This window comes from Teleopsis dalmanni, chromosome 1 (assembly GCF_002237135.1).
Source record: "Teleopsis dalmanni isolate 2A chromosome 1, ASM223713v2, whole genome shotgun sequence".
Taxonomy (NCBI): Eukaryota; Metazoa; Arthropoda; class Insecta; order Diptera; family Diopsidae; genus Teleopsis; species Teleopsis dalmanni.
This window is the reverse complement of record NC_051846.1, coordinates 223,055,813-223,066,787: the sequence shown is the minus strand read 5'-3', so window position 1 is coordinate 223,066,787 and position 10,975 is coordinate 223,055,813.

Genomic DNA, 10,975 nt, shown 5'->3' with positions numbered 1-10,975 from the left:
ATTCCAAACGAAGTTCTTCCACAAACATCCGTGATAACGCATCTGGAACAACATTTTGTGAGCCTTTTCGATGTTCTACTTCAAAATGAAAACCTTGTAGTTTAAGACTCCATCGGGCCAGTCGGCCGGATAAATCTTTCTGATTCATAAGCCATTTCAAACTAGCATGATCTGTTATTATGGTGAACGGTAATCCTTCTACACACTCAAAACTGCTGCATAACATTCCAACTTTGTGACGCTGTAATTTCGCTGTGCCTTGTTTAGTTTAGCTGACATGTATGCGATTGGTCTCTCATTTCCTAACTCATCTACTTGAAATAAAACCCCTCCCACGCCATCACTGGAAGCATCACATTGGATATAAAAATGACGTTCAAAATTTGGATTGGTCAGCACTGGTGCAGACACTAAACTATTTTTCAGGTTTTTAAAAGCATCTCTAGCATTCTCAGACAAAGAAAATTTTTTTATTTTATCCTTGGTTAGACAATCGTGCAAAGGTGCAGCAATAGATGCATAATCTTTTATGAACCGTCGGTACCAACCAGTCATGCCTAAGAATCGCCGAAGTTGTTTTGGTGTTTTAGGTTCTGGGAATGCGTTCATTGCTTCTACCTTGCCAGGATCAGTACTTATGCTGCCATTTCCTACCACATAGCCTAAATATTTCACCTCTCTGTAACAGAATTTACTTTTCTCTACATTCACAGTAAGATTTGCGCTATTCAGACAATCAGCAACTTGCTTAAGGAGTATTAAATGACCATCAAAATCGACGTTTCGCTCACTTGAATCCATTTGCAACACAAAATTTGATGCACGCACGTTATTCTAATTTTTAGTCCATTATAAAAATCGCCACACAAAAATTTTTCGACTTCTTTGTATAGACGTCAAACAAAAACTAATATGCGTTAAACTTGGACAAAATGTGTATAATAGTGTTGCCAGCGTGAAAATGAAAAAAAATTACCGATTGGATAAGCGCGGGAATTCAAAAATTAAAATTCTCGTTCTATTTTGATCACAAGGTATATTCAAAAATCTGATCAATTTCAGTTCCTTTCATATTAAATTAAACTATTTTTAATACTTTTTTAATTTGTCTCCCAAACAATTTGCTTTGGAAAGAGTTTGTGCAAAATTGAGAAAAAACTCCTATTCCCATGCGATTCAAAATAACAATATTGGGAACAGGGAACAAAGCTCCCATTCCCAAATTATTCAGAATAGCAAACTTTGGGATAGGGAACAAACTCCCATTCCCATGCGATTCAGAATAGGGGTGATTATTTTCCTGAGTACCTTCTTGAGATAGTGTTCTAAACTTTATTTTGACTGTCCGTTGGGTGACTAGGATTAAGGAAGGCGCCTCATGTAATTTGCAGCACCTGTGTAAGGCTTCTCACAGGTTGTGTTGTGTCCACCTGTTGTTTAACTTAGTGTCCTCAGAAGCCGCTCAAGGCACGCCGGTGTTGGGGTGGGGTTCTTAGCAACTGAGGCTACACCGTAGACAATAACAAGAAAAAATAATTCGTGCCATGTTCTTTTAATTCTTATTCTAGCTAATTAAACCTATCCATCCTTCATTAATATTTCATTTCTATCCTTATTTGTATTCCTATACTAATATTCAAATAATGATTATTATTTTTACACCTTAATCCAAATCCATTAATTATCTCAATGATAACAAAAAAACTATTATTTAATTAATTCATTTACTTGACGTACATTACTTCAATATTTCCACAGACGAGAAGAAAAAAAAAAATAATATATAACTCAAATTACTATAATTTATTTGAGTTTCCTCAACTTAAAAAAGTCCTCATCGAACAGTATGGGCAGCGTCTTGCCTTTGATAGTTACTACTACTGCAGCTGCCTTAGGAAGCTCAGTATATGCCAGGCTTACTCCCAAGTCGCAAGTTCCACCTCTGGGCAACCCTACGGCTTTTGCTTCAGCTATGGTGGCCTCCTCCATATCCCAGTCGACGTTTTTAGCCTTGCCAGCCTGTATTGTACTGGTTTCCTCAAAAGTGGGAAACACTGGTAACACATCTGGTAGGGCTTGATTGCTGTTCGTGAAACGTTTCATTTTTAACAAATAAATGACTACAAATTTTTTTCTCTTTTTTAAGGAATCCCTGCCTTAGAAAAAATGATGGAAACACCAAACTAACACCACCCCGTTATATAAATTCAAGATCTCATAATGAACTCATCAAGAAAAATAAAAAAAATTATAAATAATCCAAAAACAATATATACTTGTAAATTTTTTTTTTCTTTATTTTTTTTATATTTACTAAATATAAAAATAAAAAATATAAAAATTGTTTTATACAACTTATAGTATGATTTGAAAATTATTAAACAGATCTTATAAAATGTTTACACCTATATAAATATTCATATTATTCCACAATGAATTTAATTTACACATATTTTCTTTTTCTTTTATCAATATTTATGAATTCTAACTAGTATTAACAATTTTACACAATATTTCTGCGTATATATATATTTACATTCTTCAAAAATATCTTTAATTTATATACATGTTTCTATTAATAATCATATACTAAACATACCGTGATTATACGGTTTCATTCATTTCTTTTCAAAAAAAAAAACAATATATATAAAAAAAACTCCCTAACCAAAGGGCAAACAATTGAATAGAACAGAAAGAAAAAAAAAATTGAATAAAATTAAAACCAAAACAAGTCCAGTGATTACACCGGAATATTATTATTTAATCAACGTAGGAACAATATCAGTGAGACTACAGATTTTAAGAGAAAAAAACCAAAAAAAAAAATTGTAGCACTAATAACAAAAATAAAAAAGCCACCAAAAAAAAAAAAATCAATTATAAAAAAACATTTAATTTTTAGCAGTGAAACTTAGCTACCGCATTTAAATTTGCTATTTGCTCATATAGCTTACCTTACAGCCGCAGAAACGACGTCACTCCAGCCACCGCTGATCTAGCTATAAATTACAAACTACAAACAAATAAGTAAAGAAATAAATATATATATTGGTGATTATAAAGGATTTTCTTTTTCTTTTCTTTTTTTTTTTTTCTGTTCTGATATTTCTATCACTTTGGTACAATATGTATAATTCAATATGTATACAATATGTATAATATGTATAATTCCTGGGAGTGACGCAAAAAAAAATTATTGTAATAATCAAGTCACTCAAATCAGTTTGGCATTAACTATCTATTCTTTTAAATGATCAAAGAGCAACACAAAAAAAAAATATAATGATTTAATTTAAAATTGATAATAGATAAAAAAAATAAATTTAATAATAAAAAAAATTGAAAATTATGCAATTCGATGCTTTAAAGTTCTTTTTGTTTCTATATTCAAGCTGTGTCCTTAAGAGCTGGAATACCTGGCCACCGTTGTATCCTAACGGTGGATCCTGCTGCCGTTACCGTTCTCAGTTTCCGTTATTTCCTTTTATGTCCGTTAGAGGTTGGATATGATGATTTTTTTTTCTTTTTTTTTTTCTTAATTTATGCGGTGGAATTTCAAATCTTCGCGTAGCCTTTTCTCGCCTGATGATTAAATTAATTGTACTTATTGGCTGTAATTTCTTTTAAATTCCAATTTTTACTAATTTTAAACAATTTTTGTTATATATTTGGCTATTTCTCGACTTTAACCACTTCTGATAGGTTTTATTAAAAATTTTAGTTAATTTGTAAAAGCAAATTCTCGTTAAATCTTTGTGTTTTTATGCACTTTTAATAAATTTTTAGAATAAAAACGAATTTTTGTTAAATCTTTGTGTCTTTACGCACTTTTAATAAATTTTTAGAATAAAATGAATTCTCGTTAAATCTTTGTGTTTTTATGCACTTTTAATAAATTTTTAGAATAAAACGAATTTTTGTTAAATCTTTGTGTCTTTACGCACTTTTAATAAATTTTTAGAATAAAATGAATTTTTGTTAAATCTTTGTGTTTTAAGCACTTTTAATAAATTTTTAGAATAAAACGAATTTTTGTTAACTCTTTGTGTCTTTACGCACTTTTAATAAATTTTTAGAATAAAAACGAATTTTTGTTAAATCTTTGTGTCTTTACGCACTTTTAATAAATTTTTAGAACACAACAAATTTTAAATAGTTTTTAATCTTTATTCGTTTTTAATAAATTTTTATAATAAAAATTTTAAATAATTTTTAGTCTTTATTCACTTTTAATAAACTGTCTTAAAATTTTCTTTTATCGGTTTATAATGATCCGAAATGCACCACTTGCCGTACTCGAAAAATACAAAAAAAAGAGACCGAAACAAGCTTCCGCTGGCTATTTTATAGTCAGTTTGTCTAACTGAAAATCTTCCTACCACGTTAGTGATCCTGTTAACTCTTTGTTTACCGTATAACGCTCTTGGAAATTTTTCACCACTCTCCTAGTTGGCTTTGCTGGTTTTTGTTTTGTGTTTATTTATTTGTTTGAGGGTGATGACCTCTAAGAAAGCTTACTTTATGTTTTCCTTCCAATAAAGCTAAAATTTGTCTTAAGTGTATCAATGTATTATTTTTACTTGGCAATACTATATTGTTATGACTAAGTCAAACTTTATTGGAGCTTTAGTGAAATTCGCCCTACCGATATTGAACAAAACAAACAAGACTCGAAACTAAAAGCTTTACTTTTCGCCTTCCTTAATTACTACTTTGTTTACTTCTATTATTATTTTTTTTTTTTTTAATTGATAGCGTGCGCGCAATGCACGTTGAATTTCTTTATCAAAAAAAAAGAAAAATAATTTTTTTCTTTTAAACATAATTTTGGTGATATTCTTATCGTGAAGTGTGTGTAGTCAATTAAATTAATAATTCTTCTAATTAATTAGAAGTGTGTGTAATAATAAGGAATACTACGTAAATACTACAGTGAATTCTAAATTACAATGAGTGATGGAGGCAGTCGCTACACCGAATACCCCTGGATGCCGCAGGAGACCCGAGGTAATGTCTGACCATATTAAGTAATCCTACTTTAATAATGCCTTAATTTTCAAACAGGCCTACATAACAGTTGGACTGAGGAAAAACGTCATATGAAATTTGTCGTCCCCGTGATTTGGCGTGAACATATAAATCATTTTTGAAACTGTTATTTTTGTTTAACAAAAATTAAAATTTGAAATTTGCCGCCCCATGATTTGACGTGAACATATAAATCATTTTTCAAACTGTTATTTTTGTTTAACAAAAATTAAACCGAAGTCAAAACTCACAGTAAAATATCAAAACAACCTGCAATTAGCGATACGACCAGTCGCTCACTCTGAATATTTACCATTGCCGAAACCACCGGAAAATGTTAATACTTACGAAGATTCCAAAAGTAATCAAGAATGTGAGAATGAACAAAGCCCAAACACAAAGGACCCTAATTTCGGACCCAGGACATCTGATGGAGCTTATCTTATAACGCAAGACGATTTGAACTATCTAGGGTGCAATTTAAAATTGTTCAAAAAGAAGAGTGAAATCTTAGGATCATCATTAAAGGGTTCGAAATTATTGGATCCAAAAACGAAAATGTCCTAATTTCTTGCAATGATATTCTTTCTCTTGATTTTGAATACAACGATGATGATTGGCGTTTGTTCATTCATTTTTCCAAGGTCAGTTTAAAGGCTGTTCTCTTACATAATGGAAATGAAATCCGCGCAATATCGTTAGCCCATGGAACTGATATGAAAGAATCTTACGAGAATATGCAGTTACTCTTAAAAATATTCACTACGTGGTGACTTAAAAATTATTGCAATTTTACTAGGCTTACAACTTGGAAACACGAAATATTGTTGCTTCATCTGTGAGTGGGATAGCAGAGATATAAAATTGCATTACTTGAAAAAAGATTGGCCACAAAGTAAAGCAGTCGTTCCTGGAACCAAAAGTGTCCTTTTTCAGCCTTTGGTCGATCCTAAAAATATTCTTTTACCACCTCTGCATATTAGATTAGGACTTTTCAAAAATTTTGTTAAAACCATGGTCAAAAATGGTGGTGATTTTACTTATTTGAAACAAAAATTCCCTAAAATAAGTGAGGCAGGCAAAGATGAAAGAAGGTATTTTTATTGGACCACAGATTAGGGAAGTGCTTAAGGATTCGAAATTTCAATTGAGTTCAACAGAAAATAGTGCATGGAACTCATTCAAAAATGTAGTTGAAAATTTTCTAGGAAATATCATGGTTGAAAATTATATCGATCTGGTGGCTAGTCTCATTGAATCATACCATAGAATGGGCTGCAAAATGTATTTAAAACTTCACTTCCTTCACTGTCACCTGGACTTTTTTCTACCAAATCTTGGTACCGTTAGTGATGAACACGGTGAGCGTTTTCACCAGGATATTTCACACATGGTAAAACGCTACCAAGGAAATTTCACCAACATGTTAACAGATTACTGCTGGACACTAAAAAGGGACTTGCCAGATGCTCAATATGCAAGAAAATCCTAAGTAAGGACCATTTTTTATATTCACGATTTACTTGCTAAAACCCCCTTGAATTATCTGTTAATCCGGTTGTCTTAAGAAAACTATACGTAATCGAAAAAATCTGAACGCAGATTTGGAATCAGCACGAAAAATACATCTAGGATCACCCAACAACATATCTGGGACAGAAAAAAAAATATTTTTTGTTGACCTGTGTAAATGAGTATCAAAAATGTAGAAGTATATTACTTAATATTATACTATTTTTTATGGATGAATCGAAACTCTTCTAAATATAAAAACAAATATAACAATACTTTATACAAACTATTATAGTAATAAATGTAATTACTTACTTATCACCGTTGGTCAATTAAAAAATTTTTTTTCATTGCTTATTTCAAAAAGAAATTTTTTCTTAAAAGGGTAAGGGTGTAGTGTCATATTAACCTTGACCACACACAATGTACTGTGTGCGGTAATTAGCATGACACATTTACCCAAAACACTTAAGTTTCCGCCTATGTGTAATTTATGATATAAAAACCCAAAAGGCCATTTTTAAATATTTTACGAGTTAAGTAGTTTGACTCGCCTTTGTGTCATTTCTTTATGACAAATATTCTGTCGCATAATTTATTACTTCAATATGCGCTTAGCTATTTGGATTTCCATATTTGGAATACATGGAAGTAAACTATGTTTTCCGCATGCAATCCAAATGCAATATGATCGCTCTGCAATACTTCTATTTAAAATGAGTGTCATTGAAATACATTGCAATTAACCAATGGAATGAGTAAGTAAAAATTAAAATTATGTATTATCTTAACCAATAGAAATTAAGTAAATAAAATATATGTTAGTAAATAAGAAACCGAACCGTCTTGGTTCGAGGTAGTTAAAGAAGAGTTAGTTTTAGATCTGTCGTCAAAATAGAGACTTCGTAATATCGAGAAATCGATATTTTAATTTTATATAAAATTTATGGTAAAAGATACCTTTACAGTAAATCCACACGCCTTCTAACAGTGTTGATGACTCGTCAATCATTCCTCCATCAGCTATGGCCAAATGGAAATCTGGATAACTAGTTAAATTACCCTACGTCAGCATAAGCCATGCAGAAGGTAATTCAACCACCATCGCAGTTCACTCATTCACATGGTGATCGTCAGCAATGACCAAACGAACCAACATGTGCCTAGACCAACTAGTCTGAGCACCCACTGAGGTCCCTAACAAAATAGTTACATATTGTAGTTTACAAAAAAAAGATGCCCAAAATAATTGGGTTTACATAAAGAAATTAATTAAGTAAAAAATATGAAATTTACAGGGTCATTAATCTATCCAAAAATTAATTTATTCTAACAACATGTTTTAAAGAAACTCGTTATATATTAGGTATACTCGTTATGTACTATTTACTAGTGTTAGAACAGTCACTTACGCCCAAACTGTAAAAGGGCCCATTCAAAGTACTGACTCACAAGGCAACAACGCGTTGTCAATTATCTTAACAAAACTTAATCTACAAGAAGAGGTCTTTAAAACCCTCGAACAACGTCTAAGCGTGCAACAGCACAATATGCAGTTTTTAGATTATGACTTATCGTTTGAAACTATTCTTATGGAATGTGAATGGATTAACAAAACATAAAAATGAACTCGAAGTCGTATTAAATAGCGAAAACATTGATATCGGTTTAATCGCTGAAACTCATTTTACTAAGCAATCGCATATAACGTTTAAAAACTATACTCTATATCATACCATACATCCCGATAATTGCGCTAGGGGTGGCAGCTATGTCATAATTAGAAACTCGATAAAACATCATTTACTAGAACAATATAGCACAATTGAATTTCAAGCTACTTCTGTTTCCGTGGAAACCTTTAATCAGCCGCTGGTCGTAACTGCATTATATAGTCCTCCCAGGCATCAGTTGAAGTGCGCAGACTACTTATCTCTTTTTAACCGGTTTCAAGGCCATTACATAATTGGAGGAGACTTCAATGCAAAAAATACGTTTTGGGGCTCAAGACTTACTGAAACGAAACGAAGAGAAATGTACAAAGCCATGTAACTCGCAGCTTGCAATTCAATTTCAACTGGTAAACCAACGTACTGACCGTCGGATACTAGCAAAGTTCCAGACCTAATCGACTTCTTTGTCTATAAAAACATTCCAGCAGAACACGCCCAAGTTAGCAAATACATTTACTGACTGGAAATATTTTCAGCTTCAGCTTGTACATTTACTCAAGTGTGATCATATTGTTAACAGCGAGCAACTAGATGACGCAGTACTTCATTTCACTCAGCAATTGCAGATGGCAACGTGGAACAGTACACCAACACAAAAACTCCAAACTCTACATGGTAAAAAATACCCACCCTTCATCACAAAAAAATTACGGAGAAGCGAAAACTGCGAAAACGTTGGCAAGCAACTAGATGTCCGTTAATTAAGTCGCAACTAAACCGAGCAAGTAAAAAATTACATATAGCCATCAAATCATACAAAAATACCTAATACCTTTAATAGTTTTCTGATGGTCCTCACGGCAGACAAAAATAATGAATACTCTCTGTGGAAAGCTGCTAAATCACTACTACTACCGCGTTTATTACCAATATTCGAGAGAAGACGCTTAATTAGTGATTATCAATTCGGATTTAGAAAAAACCACTCAACCACTATCATATCAAATGTTCCTCCTTTTATACCGAACATACCGGAGCTTTTTGGTGTAGCGCACCGGTATTAATTGCTGTTGTTAACTTAACTTTGTGTTATATTTTGTACTTCTTGTGTCTTTTCATGTTTGCATGTTTTTCCTCATCTTTTTATTTCGTCGCGGTTTTGTTTACTTACTACGCGTAGTTCCGAGTGTGTTTGTAATTACCAATTTTTAATTAGCACTTTATTATTTAAAATAAAGTATTTTAATCATTTAAAACAAGGTACATTAGATATAAATTATGAAATATATATATTTAATATTTTTCAAAACCAAATGTGACAAAAATATTTCATAAAAATAAAAAACTGGTGTTGGCGTGTTTTGTTGATTTGTTATCGTCGGAGTTTGTTTTGTTTTTACGTGTATAAAGAAATAAAAGCTGTGCAAAAATAAGTGTTAAATTGTTTTATATTTTATTTATTTCTTAAATATATTTATAAATAAATAAATGTGTTTTCTGTAATAATTGTTTATTTGTTGTTGTGTTTAGAATTCCAATACAAGTTTTTCCATACATAAATTGTAACAAGAAATTCAATTTTTTTCCGCATATTTAAGATTTTGTACATTGCATGCATCGATGCTCGCGGCACGCTGGAACCGAGGATCGCAGGTAATGTCCATGTGATTTATAAATAAATATTTTTATTCAATTTCATATTTTTTTTATATAAATTCATTGCAGTATTCTTTACGTGAGTGTTTTTATTTTTTTCTATGTGTGGGGGTAGTGGTTAGGTGACACTCAGATTTTCTTTTTCGCTTGTTCTTGCTATATGTAACATAGAAATTTACTGTGTAAATTTGTGTCGTTACAATATGAACTAGTCGTAGTCAAATGAAAAATGTATTTATATTATTGTATATTGTGTTTCAAATAATAAAAAAAAAAAAAATAAAAAAAAAAAACTTAATTTATTAAACATTTGTAATTACTTATTTTTCATGCACACGGGTTTCGGCATCATGTCACATGGACCGCTAAAGTACATGCACACCGAGCTTATGTTTTAGACTGACTGCCTTGTTTTTTATAGTGTATTGATATTTCGTAATATAGAGTTGTCATGACAATGCAAGCTGTTGACTGTTTACTATATGCTGCTCAAATTACGAGACCGGACATAAGTTATACAGTCAATCTAAGTAGATATAATTCAAATCCAGGAAAGGCTCATTGGGAAGCAGTAAAGCGTGCTATGCGTTATCTCAAGGGTAATATGATTTGATATGACAAGTAATATGATTTGGATTGGATATGGTTATGTTTGGTTTTTCCTATCGCAGCGAGGCGCCTTTCTTGTTCGCAACGAGGCGAATAAAATTAGGTTGCAACTAGGCAACTTGAATAAAATAATCAGCGAGACTCAATGTTCTGTTTGAATCTGACTTCTTTATTAAATTTGTACAGTATTTATACTTATTCTAACTTAAACACTAACCTACCTGAATATTATGTTCGCGTAGTAATTTTCATATAAAAATGCTTAATATGCATTTCAATTAATTTAAAAATATGAATTTATTATTATTATTTAATAATTACCTGAAATACTAAATAATGAAATTCCAATGCAAGTTAATGCACTTTACGAATTTCATTTGCGCAAAACAAAAGAATCAAATTACTTTTCTTTTGCGCTTCTTCACATGGTAAGTGTGTGATCAATGACTTTGCTTTTGGCATGTGCCAGTAACGTATGTCATCATATTACCATT